Source organism: Myripristis murdjan, chromosome 14, assembly GCF_902150065.1.
Source record: "Myripristis murdjan chromosome 14, fMyrMur1.1, whole genome shotgun sequence".
Taxonomy (NCBI): domain Eukaryota; kingdom Metazoa; phylum Chordata; class Actinopteri; order Holocentriformes; family Holocentridae; genus Myripristis; species Myripristis murdjan.
In genome coordinates this window covers 15,366,198-15,386,209 of record NC_043993.1, presented here as the reverse complement: position 1 = coordinate 15,386,209, position 20,012 = coordinate 15,366,198, and the positions used below count along the sequence as shown (strand labels likewise).

General features: G+C 42.0%; 1 protein-coding gene across 1 annotated transcript in view; it reads left to right on the top strand.

Moving 5' to 3' along the window:
* gbe1a (glucan (1,4-alpha-), branching enzyme 1a) overlaps positions 1–20,012 on the top strand; it is a 142,739-nt gene that overhangs the window by 29,101 nt on the left and 93,626 nt on the right. The window lies entirely within an intron of this gene.

The window sequence follows — 20,012 nt, the reverse complement described above, 5'->3', positions numbered from 1 at the left end:
TGTGTGTGTGTGTGTGTGTGTGTGTGTGTGCGCATGTCAGACAGCTAAGCCAATGGCTAATGATTAATTTCACTGTTTAAAAAAATCAAAAGGAAGTGATATGGACATCCCAACAGGCATTAAAAATCAGATGTATTTCTTTCTTGAAGAGAAAACAGTCGTAAGTACTTTGTTTTGTCTACCTACCTATGAGACATAAGAATGCCATTAAATGTTTTAATTAATTAATTAATTAATTGCTAAATTATTTAATCATTTAATTAAATAATTAATTTAATTGTTTGTTTGTTTGAGCAGGGTATTGTTAATTTGGGTTCTAGTAGTAGTTTTTTTGCTACAGTATATTTGCAAATTTGATGTTTTAATAATAAGTAAAAATATGCTTCATAATATTTGTCTCATACAACCTCTGTAAATTTATGGTGTTGATACACAAGCCAAAAAATAAAAAGCAACAATTTCTCCATTGCATTGAAGGAAATAAGATAATGTCTTTACTTCGATTTATGTCTCAAATGCAAGTTGGAAAGTTTGGTGAGTGAAAACTTCTTGGACTCTGAAAATATTTTTGATTTATGGACATTTGCAGGAGAAATACAGTCATTTTTCACATAGATTTTCACACTGGGGTGGCAGCGTGGCCTAGCAATAAGAGAGACTGTCCTTCAGCTGGAGGACAGTGTTCAACCCCGCGCTGGAAAACTGCCCTGTTGGAACTGTCCTTGAGTGGGACACGAAGTCCCTACCAGCTACAGGGCTGCTGCTCTGTTGCTGATTCTGCATTTTGACCTCCATGGAGGAGGACAAGCACAAGTTTAATTTAATTTTTAACATTTGGAAATCAATCAAATATTACCTTACTATTAACATTCTAACCTGAAAATATAGTTGCAGATAGACAGTACAGGAATAATTTTCTGATCCAAAATGATTTTCACTAAAACAGAATTGGTAAATTGTAACTTTGTAGAATATGTACATTTGTAGAATGAAAAAGACACATGAATAAGTGATGAGACATAATGAGGTAGGTGATTGAGAGAGGGGAATGGTAAAAAGAGGGTGCTCCAACATGATGAAATGATTTTGACCAGAAGGACAGTTAAGAGAGTTCTGAAATTGATGTTCCCAATGTTGGTCGATACTTGGGGAGATAAAAAGAAATGTGATTCAAATTGTCTCTGACCATGGAAACTGGAAAGACAATGTCAAGAGTAGAAAATCAAGGGATATGGAAGGGCCTACGGTTTCTTAAGAGGAAGAGAACAATGTAGAGGTCAGAGGAGAGAGAGAGAGAGGCCGTATGCTGGGGGAGAGGGTAGTGGCAGAATATTGAAGTGAGAAGGAAGAGGAGGTGGGCCAGAGGAGAGGCTTGACATCTAACTGAGGACGACTACAGGCTAGAGGAAAGCCCGGAGATTGGATGGTGGTGTAGTGCACCTGCAGGTCAACAGTGTATAAAGTTGAGGCTGAGAATCCAGACACTGTTTCAGGACATGAATGTAAGAGTTTCAAACTGTTCTTGAAGGTGATACTGACAGTATAGTAGGGCACACTGCAGTGTGTGCTTTTGATAATATGTAATCGGTTGAATGCTTTCTTGTGGCAAGACCAATAATGCGGGTTTAATGGATAGATTATGAATTGCCATGTGACCCTCTGCAACAGAAATGTGTTGACAGCAGCTTTTTCATAACTGCATTTATGACCTAAATAAACTAGATGTGTGTCGTGTTGATGCTTTTATGGCACACTGCAGACAGGAGATTTGAAGCATCAGCACCACAGCATTGACATTTTCCATTTGACCACCGGGACGGATCGTGCATTTTTATAACAGGCTGTTTTTTTGTTTGTTTTGTTTTTCTCAATTAGCTTTTTGTCATCCATGTCCTAGTGCTTGTCTGCTCAGTTTGTGAAGCTTTGTCCAGCTGGTTTGTCAATCACTGGCCCTTACCAGTGATGGAAATGAAGATCCCGTTGTGCCTATAGCTTCCTGCTGTTTTCAAGTACATGTGATTGACTCAGCAAATGGTTTATAGCATTGGGAAAGTCAGAATTTTCTTTGATACCTCATTTGCTGAGATGTGTAATTTAAGTTTAACAGTTACTTAACAGTTGATCATGGTTACTGACACAACCCATACCCAAACCCAAACAAAATGTCCAGTATTGGAAACAGTGTTTGGATGTGGAAATGACATGCACAGTCATCAGTTGGACTGGGAGAAAAACAGTAGCAAGTTGAGGTTAAAGCTAGGTCATATTTAAAAACACAGACATAGCTTCGGAACGATTCGAAGATCGTTCCGACGCTCCCTGAACGCACCTGACGCTGCGACGCTGTGACGCTGTTTCCTGCTTCGTAAGGTCGCTGCTACCTGTTCCTTCTCTCTCTCTCTCTCCTGTTCAAACTAATCGTTAGCCATACATATTACATCTCTTCTGTAGCTGGTAGATTTTATAACTTGATTACCTTGCTATTGTGATAACCCTGCTACTTCTTCAGAGTCGATAGACTAGCGGAGCTAATCGCACTCTGTTTACTGGCTTATGTACTAGCGCTAGCGTTAGCCTAGCTATTAGTTAGCTCTGTGTTGCTGCAGTAAATCCAGCCTTGGACAACGATGGTGTGCAGTGACTGCTCCGCTTTCTCAGATAGGATGTCTCTACTAGAGAGACGTGTCCGTGATTTAGAGCAGCTACTTTCGGCTAGGGATACGCTAGACATCACGGGCACTCCAGATAGCCTCAGTCCCGGGCCTGATAGGCGGCCCGCTAGCGCTAGCACTAGCTTAGCCTCGTCGGCAGAGGCGGCGGGGTTTGTCTCTGTTAGCCGGCGTGGGAAGGCTCGCAAGAGCAAGTCACCGGTTGTGTGGCCCGGTTTGCGGTCGCCCCTCCCGACTGCAAACCGGTTCTCGCCCCTCTCCAGCCCTGTTGGTAACCCCGTGGGCCAGCGTGTCTCTCCCGCTCCTGTTGACAGAGTAGAGCAACGCACGCTAGTGATAGGAGACTCCATCACCCGCAATGTTAGACTAGCTTCGCCAGCTGTGGTTCATTGCTTACCTGGGGCCAGAGTCTCCGACATAGAGGATAATCTTAGGGTGCTGGCAGCATCGAGGAAGAAACAGGGGACCCAGGCACACTACACCAGTAGCTATAAGAACATTGTTATTCATGTCGGCACCAATAATGCTAGGATGAAGCAGTCAGAGATCACAAAAGCTAGCTTAGTCAGGACACTTGAGCTAGCTAGAAAGATGTGTCGGCATCGATTAGTTGTCTCTGGTCCCTTACCAGTGAGGGGTAATGATGAGATGTACAGTAGGTTAACCTCGTTGAACCGCTGGCTGGCCCGTCACTGTGCTGAGCACGGTTTTAGCTTTGTGGATAACTGGCCTTCCTTCTGGGGCCGGCCTCACCTGCTGAAAGCGGACGGCCTTCATCCTACTGGGGAAGGCGCCACTCTTTTGTCTAGCAATATAGATAGAGCTTTAGCTTCTGTTTGACACTAGGGATTTAATACTCGGCAGGTGGCAGGTGATTAGAGAGCCTGCTAGGTATAGAATTAGTGTGGGTGTGGAGTCATCTAGTGTAGCTAAGGTGATTGGTCAGGATATCTCTCATAGTATAGATAATCAGACTACTGGCTTGGCTTACGACATGGAGACAGTCTCCCTACCCCACTGGCCCACTCACAGTCTCCTGGTTGGCCAGTATATGAATCTACAAACTACCCCTTCTACTGTTGTAGTACATCCCTGTAACAAAGCACCTTATAGACTACAAAACCATACTCCTCAAGCTATTAAGCCTGTGCTTACTCATCGTCCTAAGCCTAAAGGTTTGGGACGGTCAGCTAATCACACTAGATGTTTGGTCCCTATTAATACCTCAGCCAGTGGTGGGTCTTCAGATCTGCTCACCACTGGTCGTGGCAGCAAGAACCTAAAATTTGGTTTTATAAATATTAGATCTCTGGCTACCAAAGCTTTACTTATAAATGATCTAATTCTTGATCATGGATTGGACATGATTGGTCTGTGTGAGACATGGTTGAAACCAAATGTTTTCCTGCCCCTAAATGAGGCTACTCCACCTAATTACTCCTATGCCCATGTAGCCCGGGCTCATAAACGAGGCGGTGGTGTTGCCTTAATTTACAAAGATATATTTAAATTTACATCTAATCTGGAAAATAAATTTAAATCCTTTGAGGCTCTTGTCTTGAGTTCATCTTCCTCAGCCATGCATAGCCTTTCTCCATTTTATATGGTGGTGATCTATCGACCGCCTGGTCCTTACTCTCAGTTTTTAGATGAGTTTGGTGAATTTTTGTCAGGCTTAGTTACCCATTCTGAACAGATCTTGGTTTTTGGAGATTTTAATATCCGTATAAATAAGGCTGATGATCCACTGAATAAAGCATTTTCAAATCTTATTGATACATTTGGATTTACTCAGTCTGTTCAAGAGGCAACTCATTGCAATGGTAATATCCTTGATCTGGTCTTGTCTAAAGGGATTGTTGTTTCTGATCTGACTGTCTTATCAGCCACCTCTGCTGTGTCAGATCATTTTCTTATTAAATTTGAGGCATCGCTGGCCTGTCCTGTTAGTGGTGGCACAGATGTAATTACTAGTCGCCATATTGGTCCCTCTGCTGTTGCTGCGTTTAGCCAGCAGTTGCCTGGAGTTTTGGCTCCTCTCACTGTAGAGACAGGCTCTGTTGAAAACCTTACTAGTTCCCTCAACGTGGCCCTCTCCAGTCTCCTTGATACAGTTGCCCCGCTCTCTACCAGACCGAGGCGACTGAAGAGATCCACACCCTGGTTTAATGAAGAGATACGAGCTTTGAAGCAGGCCTGCAGGAGATTGGAACGACAATGGCGAAAATCGAAGTTAGTTGTTTTTTACCTATCCTGGCATGATAGCTTATTGAAATATAAGCGCGCCCTAGGTGTGGCTAAAGCAGCCTATTTCTCCCGCTTAATCGCCATTAATAAACATAATCCTAGATTTCTCTTTGAGACAGTAGCAAAGCTCACGAAAAAACAGCCATCTGCTACTAGCTTATCACTTACAGCAGATGATTTTCTGGACTTTTTTGGCAACAAGGTTGAGGAAATCAGGCAAAAAATTAATTCTGAATCCGCTGCAGCTCCTGCGGACTCATTGGCAGTCGCTAGCTCACCAATAGTCCCTACTATCTCGGTTTTTGAGGCTGTCTCACTTGATACCTTATCTAAGCTTGTGATAGCCTCTAAACCGACAACCTGCTTTCTTGATCCGCTACCTGCCAAGCTTTATAAAGAATCCTGGCCTTTACTGGGCTCTACAATGCTAGATATTGTTAATTTATCTCTTAGTACTGGCATTGTGCCCAGCAGCTTTAAGACAGCTGTGGTCAGACCGCTTTTAAAGAAACCACATCTTGATTCTAGTTCTTTAAATAGCTATCGCCCAGTTTCCAATCTCCCGTTCATGTCTAAAGTGCTCGAGAGAGTTGTCTTTCAACAACTCTCCACCCATTTGGCAGTGAATCAGCTGTATGAGCCTTTCCAATCAGCTTTCAGGGCCTGTCACTCCACTGAGACAGCACTTACTAGAGTTGCCAACGATCTTCTGTTGGCTATTGATGCGGACTCTACCTCTGTGCTTTTATTACTGGACCTCAGTGCAGCCTTTGATACTGTTGATCATTCCATTTTATTAGAGAGACTAACTGAGAATTTTGGTGTCACGGGCCTGGCTCGTGCATGGCTTAACTCATACTTATCTGAAAGAACACAGTCTGTCATGTACAATAATACTAGATCCAAATTCTCCAATGTTAAATGCGGGGTACCTCAGGGCTCAGTCCTGGGTCCTCTTCTCTTTTCCCTGTACATCTCGCCACTTGGACAAATTATACGTAGCCATGGTATTAATTTCCATTGTTATGCTGATGATACTCAGCTATATTTGCCCATAAAGGCTGATGATCCCACAGAGATCAATAGATTAGAGGTCTGTCTGGCTGCGGTAAAGAATTGGATGTCACTAAATTTCCTGCTATTAAACTCAGATAAAACTGAGATGTTAGTAGTCGGCCCTCCCAGACATAGACACTGTTTTGAACAGTTAACAGTTCTACTTGACAACTGTGTGATTTCACAAAGTGTGGCAGCCAAAAATCTCGGTGTTACTTTTGATCCCTGCTTATCCTTTGACAGGCACATTAAGGATATCACCAAGACTGCCTATTTTCATTTACGTAATATAGCACAAATTCGGTCTTCCCTGTCCATGGCTGACGCAGAGACCTTAATTCATGCATTTGTTTCAGCCAGACTTGATTACTGCAATGTCCTGTTTTCAGGTCTCCCACAGGCCAGCACCAAAAGTCTCCAGATGGTTCAAAATGCTGCAGCTAGGGTCTTAACTAGAACTAGAAAATTTGATCATATTACTCCAATTCTTGCCTCCCTTCATTGGCTTCCTGTGCATATTAGATCTGACTTTAAGGTGCTTCTGTTAACCTACAAAATCTTAAATGGGTTTGCCCCATCTTACCTTTCGGATCTCCTTAAACCCTACATTCCATCGCGGGCTCTCCGCTCTCAAAATGCGGGGCTGCTGTGCTTACCTAGGATTAAGAAGAAGTCAGCAGGTGGCCGGGCCTTTTCCTATCGTGCCCCGCTGCTGTGGAATAACCTCCCTGCTGACGTCAGGCAATCTGAATCTGTTGATTCTTTCAAATCTAGATTAAAAACTCATCTCTTCGGCCTAACTTATGGCTGACAGTTAGTGGTACGGTGGGCTGGTTCTCTGTCTCAGTGAAGTAACCCAAGCACTCACCTGCCGACGAGATTATGAAATTATTGCTCTCACGGAGCTAATTATCAATTAGTCTTCTCCAGATAATTAATGTGCCACCTTTGTCTCTGTGTGAGTGTGTGTGAATGGTTGATGTGTGTTTGTCCGAGTGCGTGCTGTCTATTTTAGATCCAGGTCGTCGTGGTGTAGGTGGCTGTGTGGCCCGGGTCCCTGGCTGCTCTGGTGCATCCAGCTTGCCTTGGCGTCATCATCCCTCATCCACCACCTATCTATTTCCATACATTTATTGTTTGTTATCTGTGTTTACATCTATTGCACGTCTGTCCGTCCTGGGGAGGGATCCCTCCTCTGTTGCTCCCCTGAGGTTTCTTCCTATTTTTCTCCCTGTTAAAGGGGTTTTTTAGGGAGTTGTTCCTCATCCGTTGTGAGGGTCTAAGGACAGAGGATGTTGTATTTTTCTGTAAAGCCCTTTGAGACAAATTTGTATTTGTGATTCTGGGCTATACAAATAAATAAAATTGAAATTGAATTGAAATTGAATAGCTCGCCAAAATTATGACAACTTAATGACAATAAAATGAGCAACAGTTCAAATGAAAAGACCAAATGTCATGTGATTGTGTGCTATTTCATGCTTTGCCGCTCGATATAGAAGGCAACATTTTTATACTTTTCGCCAACTTGCTAGCTTGTCAAGCAGCCAAAACATGGATGAGGAAAACCTAATGAGCTGAATCAAAAAGGCCTTGCAATAGATCACTGCAAATTATAAATGCATGAAAAATAAACATGCTTGATATGACAAATGGCCTGGTGGTTATGAAGTCCTAACTAGTTGCTGTTTTGGAAAATTTTATTAACTATTTCCTTTTGCCTCCAGAAACTTCTTGAAAACGGCCTTGCTGGTCCACTGCTGTGAAATCAAACCAAAGTTTGGAGCAGATGTGTCATGGCAGATTTATGTTGCAATTGACATCTTAAGTCTGCACCAGGCCACTGAAAACAATTGGGCATTTGAAAAGTTCTGTGTCTGCTGCATGGGCTATAGAGCTAGGGTTTTGCTCTCACAGCACTAACTTTATAAGAGACTTGTTGAACACAAATCTTGACTAAACTGACCGTGATCATTGTTAGGACATGTGGATTCTGTTGCTGGGTGGACTTTTACTTTAATATTTAATTATTTTGATCGACTTCAAAGCTTGTCTTTGTTAGAACAGTTTTCGCTCTCATGTTTCCCCCCTGGGGACAAAGAAAAAACTTCTTGAAATGAGATAGAAAGGCTGATGGTCAGACAGATAGACAGACAGCTTGTAGCTGTATGTGTGTGTTATGTGTGTGTGTTCGTGTGCACACATGTCTGTGTTTAGTGATGAGCGTTGTCAGGTTGATGCCCCAGGCGAGTTATTAAGCAGCAATCCTGATGCCTCAGGCCACTTTAGCACCTTCACTGTCTCCAAATGCAGCCAGGGGATTCTGTGTGTGTGTATGTGTGTATATGTGTGCGCATGTATGTGCGTGTGTGTGCATGTGTGTGTTTGTGTGCTTGTGTTCGTGTGTGCGTTTGTCAGAATTCTTGCAGATGTGTGCATTGGCATCTGTGTGACAGTACATCTGTGTGTGTCTGGGACTAAGGAAGGCCATCCAATCTGCAGGCCATGTGCAAGGAGAGGAAAAAAGCAAGAGGAAGAAAGAGGGGGAGAGGAGGGGAGGAAGGGAAGGAAGCAGCAGATGGAGAAACTGTGTTGGTGTTTGTGAAAGAAATGAAAGATCCTCTAGAGATATCCCTGTGTCTTTGCTCTAGGCGTGTGTTTGTCCTCATCAGGTCTCAGGGAATAGTTTAGTCCTTCCCCACCTCAATTTTTATTTTACTTACATTTGTGCATTATTTTAGCATAACTGTATTGGGTCCTCTCTATCAGAATGATTCAGCAATGCGCAGAAACCTGAAATTTGAGACTCACAAACTATGTTAACAATTGTGTATAAATATAAGCTAGTGGGTCTGCATCAGGGCATGACAATATGGCAAACAAATCATATTGCAGTAAAATGATAATGTGACTTTTGCTAGGGTCTATACCGCAGTAAAAGTGTGTGTGTGTGTCTGTGTGTGTGTGTGTGTATCTGTCAGCAGCTAGTCTGCCTGCTACTGCCTATGAGCCTAATATGTTTTTTGTTCAGTTATTACTATGAACAAGGATCTCTCTTGGTTATGGTGATTCAACACCTTTGAAAAATGTTTATTCTTGCTACTACAACTCCCACTCTTCATTCACTCTCTAGCTTGCTCGACCACTGCCTCTCTCTCTCTCTCTCTCTCTCTCTCTCTCTCTCGCTCTGTCTCTCTCTTTCTCTGACAATGTGTGTTCTCGCTACTATCACTCCCTCTCTTCATTCACTCTCTAGCTTGCTCGACCACTGCTGCTACCACTCTCTCTCACTCTCTCTGTTTCTACGACAGTGTTTGTTTTTGCCGCTGCCACTCCCACTCCTCATTCACTCTCTACCTCACTCGGCCATCACTGCTCTCTCTCTTTCCCTCTCTTACTTTCTCTCTCTGCCTCTCTCTCTGTCTCTGTCTCTTTCTCTCTTTTGCTTATCAGATAGTTTTTTAGCTTGGGTGCTGCATATCAAAAACTTGTATCCTGTATTTCCCCTTCAGTTGATGTAGGCACTGTGCAAAAACTCATAGGCACTGCACCTAAGTCTTATAATGGTAGGGAAAACACGTTTTTTTCTGTCCATGTGTGTGTCTATCTCTCTGCAGCTAATTTTGCATCCCACTGGGCCTAATATTTTTTTGTGCACAGTTATGACTGTATGATCAAGGACCTCACATGGTTGCGGTGATTCAGACCTTTTGAAACCACAGCCGTGTGCTAAATCCTCAGCTGGTTGTTCACCCAAAGTCCGAGAGCACCAGAGAGGGTGCATACACAGGCAATGCCTCTGTATTTTTCCTTCTTCCAGGAGGCAAAAGAAGAGTGGTTTGTTGCCTGGTGGAGACCTGCTCTCTACTGAGTGCATTCTTCTTGTTTATAATGTTTTTCATATTTTACCTTGACTAAAAAGTTGCAACTCCAGTGATTTGGACATTGCACTTGACCATATTGTGATTGCAATACTATTTTGCTTAATTGTTCAGCCCTAATTTTTATATGCATATACATGTTTGCTTGCATTGATATGGATGCACTTGTTTGAATATGTGTCTGTGTGTATGTTTGCGCACAACCTCCACTGACTTGCAGTAAATGCTGTGAAATTGTTAAGGTCAGAGCTGTTTACTAGGCTGCAGTAAATGTGTGTGTGTGTGTGTGTGTGTTTATGTGCGTGCGTGTGCCCTCCACACATCGTTCCATAGCTAAATGTTATTGCCCGAGCCAGAGATTACACTCTTTATATCCCTATTACCAGCTGCTCTCTCACTTTAACTGCCTCTCCCTCCATTCATTTTCGTCTCTCCATCCACCGTCTGCTTTCATATATCCTCCTCTTTCTCTTCGTATCACTTTCCCTTTTTTTTAATTCGCTGCCTCTCCTTGGAAGCACCGGAGTCAGGGAAGGGCTTAAACATCAGGGTAAACGGGGTGAGATTGCATTTTGACACGGCTCATATTATTTCCCCTTCAATTTCTACGCTGGGTAAGGAATATGGGACTTTCTTCCTCTTTCCATCTCTTCTTTTCTCCCTTTCCCCTTATCTTCCTGTCACATTGTGTTGCAGGTGGGAAGGTATAATGGCTGGACAGAGAGCTCTGTACTCTTCCAGCTCCTTTTTTTATTCATTTATTCACTCTGGCGTTGGCAAAGTTCTGTACAACAAAAGCGAGCTACAACAGAATAAGTGGATAGCAGTAGAAGAGAGGGAGAGAAGGGGCAGTGGAGGGATAGGAGTAAGGGAGGAGGAGACGTAGAGAGATTATTCATGACAAACTGATGTTGCACTGCATGCCCAGTGAGAAAAGGGTCAAGCAATCTCATTTTCCAAGTTCAACTTTAGCTCGCTCTTGCAATGGCTCCTGCTTCAAGTGAATTCACTGCTTATTGATCAGTCAGTTTGCCTGGCCTGTATGGGACACACATGCACACACACACACACACACACACACACGCAAACTCACACACAGACGTGGGACTCACGGATGGATTTTTAATCTAAAACAACAGTGAAACTGCCGTGTTTAAACTTCAAAGGCTGTTGCTTTTAACACAAAATATCCAGTGTTGAACTATAAACAAGAAGCCACCCGCTGGTTGTCTGTCATTTTCTTCAGTTGTTTACTGAGTCAATTTATGGCCAGTGAACAACTTTTTTTTTTTTTTTTTTTTTTTTTTTTTTTTTCTCATACACACAACAATTCATCTTAGTTTCTGGTGTTATATCAATGACAATGACCTACACCATGGCTCAGGGTAAGGAAATGGATTGAATAGCAGGGGAACAATTGTTATTGTGCTGGTCTGTGCTATCATGTTAATGCAGTTCATGGCAATGTTGAATCACAGCCTTAGCAAAAGTTTGAGTATAGAATGGTATGGTAGGGTAGGGTAGCGTAGTGTATGGTATGATTCCTACTGGAGCTGCAAAGGTTAGTCAAATAATTGATTAGTGGGCAACTATTAAATTAATTGCCAATTATTTTGATAATCGATCGTTTGAAGTCATTTTTAAGGAGAAAATTTCCAAATTCTCTGATTCCAGCTTCTCAAATGTGAATATTTTGTCATTCTTTAATCTGCTATGAGAGTAAACTTAAATATGTTTGGGTTGAGGACTGTTGGTTTGGACAAAACAAGACATTTGAGGATGTCACCTTGAGCTGTGGGAAATTGTGATCATCAGCCTTTTTTCTCCATTTTCTGATATTTTATGAACCAAACAGCTAATTGATTAATTGAGATCGACAGATTAATCTATGATGAAAAGAATTGTCAGTTGCAGCACTAATTCCTACCTGAAGTGTATACAAGTTTCTGATACTGGCTGGACTTTTGTATCACAATTAGAACCATAATGAGCAAGTAACCACCTGCATGCTAATAAGAATTTAAAATGTCTTAATATTCCATTCAACAAAATAGGGCTTGATGAAATTGTATCACTGTTATACTGGTGTTGTGGTATGAGCCGAATATCGTCAGGGATTTTCTGCATCATAATATTGTGATATTGCACAAGTGTTGTCTTTTCTGATTTTAAAGGCTGCATTATAGTAAATGGATGTAATTTTCAACTTAGTAGACTGTTTTAGCTGTTCTCTTATTTGCCTCCACCTGTTTGGTCTTCATATTCACATTACTAATGACCATTCATCAAAAACCTCTATACACTAAGGGCCCTATCTTGCGCCAGACTCCCTAAACCCGCTGTTTGCGGATTTAGGATTTAGGAAGAGGCGTTCCCCCGTAAAAGTTGCTATCTTGTGCACCTCCCGCTATCCGCAAAACACCTGCGCTACCCGCTATATTATGCATAGGCGTGTTTTGGGCGTTTCGCCAGTTAAACCAATCAGTGTGCCAGGTGCCATTGCCTTTAAGGGCAGGCTGCGCTATCCTAAATCCTAAATCCTAAACCCGCGATGGAGAGAGGGAGGTAGATTTTCTCAGGGCTTCTACTGAGGCTAAAGCAAGTTGGCTTTATATATAAACATATTATATATTATATTATAGGCGAATTAATTCGGGAGGTGGAGCCACATGTGTCCAAGTGGACGTGTCACAAGGTTGTACTGATTGAGTAAAATCCCCGGGTCACACCACAGACACACAAGAGGCAGAGGTGGAACTATGTGTAAACTAATTTATTGACAAGGTAGATTGGGCAAATAAAATATTAAAAATAAAAATATAGCACAGCTGCTGGATTATGATAAAACAATAAAACGTGCTGGCGTAAGTGTCCAATTAAAACAGTCTTTCCTCTAAACAGTCTATATGAGTAATATACTCAGTCCATTCCGGCGGCGTCCTGGTATCAGTCCGACCGTGTGCGTGGTGTGGCTCCGTCGGGGCGCGCATTGAAGCCGCCTGGGCGCACTCTCCTAACAGCCCAAACTTTAGGGATAGCGGATAGTGGGTGGTCCTGACCTATCCGCTATCCCTAAAGTGTGTGCGCAAGATAGCAACTTTAGGGATAGCGCATGAAACACGCCCACGGACACACCTCCAGGCGCAAATGACGGAGTCGGCATAATGGATAGCGGGTAGCGGGTGGCGCAAGATACCGTTTAGGGATAGCGGAAGTTCCTAAATCCGCAATTTGCGGGTAGCGGGTAGTGGCAGCGGATAGCGGGTGGCACAAGATAGGGCCCTGCATATCTTAATGAAAGCACCAGTACTCATCGCAGTATGTTTACATTGTTGATATTTAGGTATTCAGTCAAAGATGTAGTGGTATTTGATTTTTATTTATTTATTTTACCTACCATCCAGCCCTTCATCAAAACCACATAGCACCACACTCCACACAAGTGGTGGAGTCATTCTGTATTTATTTATTTATTTTAAATTCCAAATTATGCCCTGTACAGTGTTTGTTTAGGGCCTCCAAGTTCTACTGCTAAATTCTCCATAAGTTACATCAAATTTGATATTCTTCATCATGGAAAACAAGTGACTGTCAAAGTCAGTCGGATTCTGATTGATTGGCTATATACTGACAAACAGCTATTTTGATAACAACAACAAAAATATTGTAGCAGCTAAGTAATGCAAAATCTTTAAACCATAAAAAAAAACACATTAAAACGTACCCTTTCCCATTATTTCCTCCTCTTGTTTTAAATAGCAACATTTTATAATTAGGCGTCAAAAATAAAGTGACTTGTGCAAAGTGCCAATTACCAAAAATTGAACAGAAAAACTTTTTATGATAATCCTTTGTCTTTCTCACTCTTTCTCTTTATAAATGCATGGTTTGTGTGTGTGTGTGTGTGTGTGTGTGTGTGTGTGTGTGTTTATGAATTTGTCTAGGCTGTGTATAATGTAATGAGTAATATCTGCTCAAATATTTACATAACCATTTATTTACAAAGAGGCACGGTCATTTAAGCATTCTTTATTTGCTAATTATAAACAGTCATAATTACTGGAATTACTGAGATCATTAATGAAATTACACCAATTAAAGACTGTATACAACACAAGTAACGATATTGTCACTAATTTGCATTTCCAGTGTATAGCATGAAGATCATACTATAGATTCATATTATATTCTAAAAAAAATAAAAACAGATAAACTCAGTCTAATTCCTGTATCTGCTTCAGGTCATGCCTGTGGTGGCAGAAATTGTGGAATTGCTGCAGGACTCCTGTATTTTGACTATGGCCATGCCTGGAAGCATTTAATGTCACACATTCCCCTTTAGGCGACAGTAAACAAACTGCGTTACATTTCAGTTTTGGTTGTAATAATTTTTGTATTAATTTTCTCCCACACTGTCACTGCAATAATTTCAAAAGGAATCAGCACTAAAACATGTTTGTTTGTTTTAGTAGATTAACTGTTGTTTAAGATAGAAGAAAAGAATACCATGTATCACCTCCACATGCAAATGCATTGAACTGCATATTGCAGGTGCTAAATCAACAGGTTTTGTTTTGAGTTTTGTTTTTTAACCCAGAGTTAAAAATTAATACACTATATTACCAAAAGTATTCGCTCACCTGCCTTTACTCATACTATGAACTGAAGTGCCATCCCATTCCTAACCCATAGAGTTCAATATGATGTCGGTCCACCTTTTGCAGCTATTACAGCTTCAACTCTTCTGGGAAGACTGTCCACAAGGTTGAGGAGAGTGTTTATAGGAATTTTTGACCATTCTTCCAAAAGCGCATTGGTGAGGTCACACACTGATGTTGGTCGAGAAGGCCTGGCTCTCAGTCTCCGCTCTAATTCATCCCAAAGGTGTTCTATCGGGTTCAGGTCAGGACTCTGTGCAGGCCAGTCAAGTTCATCCACACCAGACTCTGTCATCCATGTCTTTATGGACCTTGCTTTGTGCACTGGTGCACAGTCATGTTGGAAGAGGAAGGGGCCCGCTCCAAACTGTTCCCACAAGGTTGGGAGCATGGAATTGTCCAAAATGTTTTGGTATCCTGAAGCATTCAAAGTTCCTTTCACTGGAACTAAGGGGCCAAGCCCAGCTCCTGAAAAACAACCCCACACCATAATTCCTCCTCCACCAAATTTCACAGTCGGCACAATGCAGTCTGAAATGTACTGTTCTCCTGGCAACCTCCAAACCCAGACTCGTCCATCAGATTGCCAGATGGAAAAGCGTGATTCATCACTCCAGAGAACGCGTCTCCACTGCTCTAGAGGCCAGTGGCGGCGTGCTTTACACCATTGCATCTGACGCTTTGCATTGCACTTGGTGATGTGTGGCTTGGCTGCAGCTGCTCGGCCATGGAAACCCATTCCATGAAGCTCTCTGCGTACTGTACTTGGGCTAATCTGAAGGTCACATGAAGTTTGTAGCTCTGTAGCAATTGACTGTGCAGAAAGTCGGCGACCTCTTTGCACTATGCGCTTCAGCATCCGCTGACCCCTCTCCGTCACTTTACGTGGCCTACCACTTGGTGGCTGAGTTGCTGTTGTTCCCAAACGCTTCCATTTTGTTATAATAGAGCTGACAGTTGACTGTGGAATATTTAGGAGCGAGGAAATTTCACGACTGGATTTGTTGCACAGGTGGCATCCTATGACAGTTCCACGCTGGAATTCACTGAGCTCCTGAGAGCGGCCCATTCTTTCACAAATGTCTTGTTTCACAGTCTGCATGCCTGAGTGCTTGATTTTATACACCTGTGGCCAGGCCAAGTGATTAGGACACCTGATTCTGATCATTTGAGTGGGTGAGCGAATACTTTTGGTAATATAGTGTAGCTGGTGAATGTCATTGGGTGTTTTGCGGTGTCTTGCATTAGTTTGACTCCATGTGTTTTTAATGTAACAACAACAATGTAATTAGAATAGGAGTAAATACTAACAATTGGCATGTAGTGTGAGTAGTCCACAAATTAATTAAAATTGTGTGTTGGAGAGTAAAAATAGCCATTTCTGGGCTATGCTTCTTTTACTGCATTGCTCTGCAGCATGGCTTCTTGGAGTCCAGACCTTGGCAAGTTAATCTGAACACAGCCCATAACATGTGTTATTAATATAAGTTATGAAATTTAGCATTTTCTATTTTGCATGTTGTTGCAGCCGAGTTCAAATTGTAATGTTTGTGAGGGGTGCCAAGCTTTTATTCCACTTACAGTAATGTTAACTTACAGTAATGTTTGTCAGCTCAAATAATGCTATCTTTACATCACTTTGGATAAAAGTGTTAGCCTACCGGTGCACATTGCACAATGTCATTTCTCCCAGTAGGCTCAAATGTATTTTGACAGTCTTGACTGTCTTAAACTTGAATCTATGTTGCTTAAAAGTAACAAGTGAGTTGATTAAATGTTTTTTTTTTTTTTTTTTTGTTACTGATAATCGTTACGGACCTCTGACCTTGAATAAAAATCAGAAGTGGACCTTTGAGTCATATGTTTGAGAACCATGACATGAAGAGGTGGATTGCAATTATGTACACATGATTGTCTGTACCATATCCACAAACAGTCCTGTGTACATCATATTCACACACCAAACTTTCAGGTGTTTGACCAGATAAGCCATCTTACCTCTCACTTTGTTTGCCTGTGACGGTGTCCCAACAAAACTGAGAAAATGTCCATGATGTAGCCCACGTGATGTATGGGGGCATTTGAGTGACCGCCAGTCTCGTTTTAAACCCTCATTACCAGGGGCAGGATGAGATAGAGGGCAGGAAAAGCATATAGCAACCTTCTCTGCAAAGGCACATGACTATGAGTGTCTATTCCCAGGGAAGGACAGTCATGTCGTGAACCACAGTGCACCGTATGTGCTCTGCCTTGTGGCAAAGAAAGATCCAGCTTTGCTTTCCTGAATAGTGTCAAAATCTGGTCCACTATGTTGGGATGTAACCTCCACTTATCTGACAGTGTCTTTTGCCATTAGTCTGGCTCTCATGCTCTCTAAGCCTGGAATATGTGTAATCTTGAGGGAGTGAGTATTTGCTGTGACCACAGTTTCAGGTTCTCTGCTTCATCCAAAAGAGGCATGGATCAAATTCTGTCTTTACTGCTGAAGGCCACTGTCAAACCCACTGCAGCTGCTTATCCCTTATCCCTTCACATCAACGCATCCTTTCTGCTCATCAGTGGAGCAAAGTCTTGTGTCCCGTATGACATCAGGGTTTTGATCTTCTTCCCATTTATCGCATATGCTAACTGGGTTAGGTGCTGTATCACTTGGGCTGTTTGGAAGCCCTGGTCGAGACTGAGAATCAGGTTGTCTGGTCCTTCGACAATGTGGTGAATCAAGAGCTGTGTCTACACACTTTGAGAAGGGGCAGGGGCAGTGGTCATCTGATAATTGGAAAGTCCCCGTCTCCTCCAGAGATCATGTTGAAGTGTCTTTGTATGATGCACACACAGAGGACGGAGATCCAAAGTAGGTCTTATGTGTACAATTCTCTTAAGACCCAAGAACTTCAAGAGTAAGCCATTCTATCTTTCAGTGAAGGAGTAAGATGTTTATTCTATAAACATAACATGAATTCAGAATTGCAAAGTGCGGTGCCTCTGGGGAGTCTGACTGAGAAACATTTTCTAGCTGGTGGTGAACTTGTCAGCAAGCTCCATTCTCAGTTGCGCCAGTTGTTTGAATACGTCAGTGAAGCATTGCCTTGTGATTATTAAACAACAGGAAGGAGCCTAGCAAGAGAACTCATTGCCGTCACCACTTAGGCCCATGTGGCTTGCCGCTAATTTTTCTCTGTCATGCAGAGAGGAGTTGAATCAGGATGCTGCCTGGAGAGAGACAGGAGAAATAGTTGTTATCAGTGTCTTCTAGGTGCAGCATTGATTGTCTTCCCCTGGGGTTGGTTGGGCCGGTGGCGTGATATTCAGAGGTCCCCCTCAGTGACCTCCTGGATTCAGTCAATGGGTGTCCTCCAAAATGCGACCAACACAGTGCCGCTTTATGCTGCATGGGTGTGGTTTCCGCTCCATTTGTATCCAGGACATGACCTCACGGAAAAAGAGGCAGACCACATCAAATATAAACAAACTCCACATGCTAATGGATGGCCAACAGAGGAGACTAGAATTTCCTGTCATCACACAGAATATAGCTAAATCATGTTGAAACTGTCTTTGGATTACCATCACAATGTTTGCAGAAGCCCCAAGATGATTTTTAAGTTTGGTTTTGATGAATAGCCAGTAATGCTTTATTTCTTGTTTGTTCTCACAGTTGCAGTTACACAATTCTGGTAATAGCCAGCATCACTGGTGCTCCTGACACTCCTTTTTTTGTTGTTTTGCCCTGTTTTGTTCTGCCGCATGTAAGAAGCACCAAGCTGGCATGTTCAGACTCCTTCCATACCTCTCCCTGAAATAGTTCATATCATGACTATCTCCATCAATCACAATTTTTAAATGTGAGCTGGTTAAGCAGGGGTCAGGTTGCGTCAGCTGTGTGTAATTAGTTGTTGCTCTCATTTTACCTGGTAAACCAAAGATTCTCTTGCGAGGCCTGTTTGAAATCAGTGGAAGGGGTCTAGTTACACCTGTTGCACAGGTGGGACTCATTTGTTCTTTTGAGATAAACTGTTTCAAGAAGAGTTTTGAAAGTGACAGAAAGGCTAAGCCGCCCCTGAATTCTGCCTCACATTTCCTTCCAAGTGCAGTTCTGGAAAGCAGTGCCGGCTTATCTATTCTACGTGTCCCCATGCAAGCCCAACGCCGAGGCTCTTGGAGTGGTGCTCATAGTGATCAACAATGGTCAACAGATGGTGACTTTTCGAAAAGAATTCATGAAGCTTACATCTGCTAAAGCAGAATGATGATGATGATGATGATAATAATAATAATAATAACAATAATAATAATAATAATAATAATGAGAAGAAAAAGAAGAAGAACAAAAATAAGAACAAGGAGAAGAATTTCAAGATTCTCTGAAGCTGTGCTCCTCGGTGTCATTTGAGCACTTCACAGACTTTTCTAGAAACAAAAAACACATGTAAATGTTTGGCTTGATATTGTTATTTATAGCACTTTTTATGACATGTCACATAAATACTTCATTTCATTTCCACCTAAGTCTTGGTTTCTTTTTTATTTATATTGGGCAGGTATTATTTTTTTCTTTGTTTGTATCATTGCATGTGCCATATTTTAAATTTTTATTGTATTTTATTATAGTTGTTGCTGTATTTTGTACATGTAAGGCCTCTGATTGCCCCGATCATGTTCTCTTTTTCTGCATGTATGCAGAGGTCCCTTGAAAAAGAGACCTCAGTTTCAGTGGCGCTCTCTGCTTAAATAAGGGATAAATAAAACAGAAAAAAAAAATAAAATAAAATAAAAAAATAAATAAATATTTGTTAAACTACACTATGGATGACACTAGTTGCTAGCTGCCATTTAAAAAGCGCATTTTGTCAGCAGAGGAGGTGCTGTATCATCAGCCTGAACTAGCATAGACTCTGAGGTGGCACCAGCCTCAGCCAAAAACAAGCAGGACTGGCAGTAAACCTTGTTGCCATGTGACTGTGAGAAGTGGTTTAAACAAGTCAGATAGGGGAGCCCTGCAACAGAAGCTTGTTTAGGGTCCCAGGGAGTCGAGGATCAGCACTGGATGCCAGTTTCTCCACCTACAAAAGCTGCAGTCGTCCATAATGCAGTGCAGCCACACAGTATGATGCAATCTGAGAGGTACAACTCTTGGGTAGATTTATTCATCCTCTTCCTCTTGCTATCACTACTGATATTTTTCCAACTACACCAGCAAGCTACAGCTGAAAGGAACAAGTTCAGGCATGTTCTGTGGAAACTGTCAAAAGGCATTATTGAAGATTTGGGAAATCATGGAAGAAGAAGCAGATGAGGCAAGTTGAGGGAAAGTGGTTAACCCTTTAGGTAAATTAAAAAACATCTCAGGTAAATTAAAAGTTATAGGTGTAGGTAGGAAAAGGTATAGGTAAGTTAAAAGCACTCACAATATAGTTAATAGTTTGTAACCTAAACCTTGAAACAAATCGACCTCTTCTTTTACTTATAATGTTATTGAACTGACCTACAGCCACACCAAATGT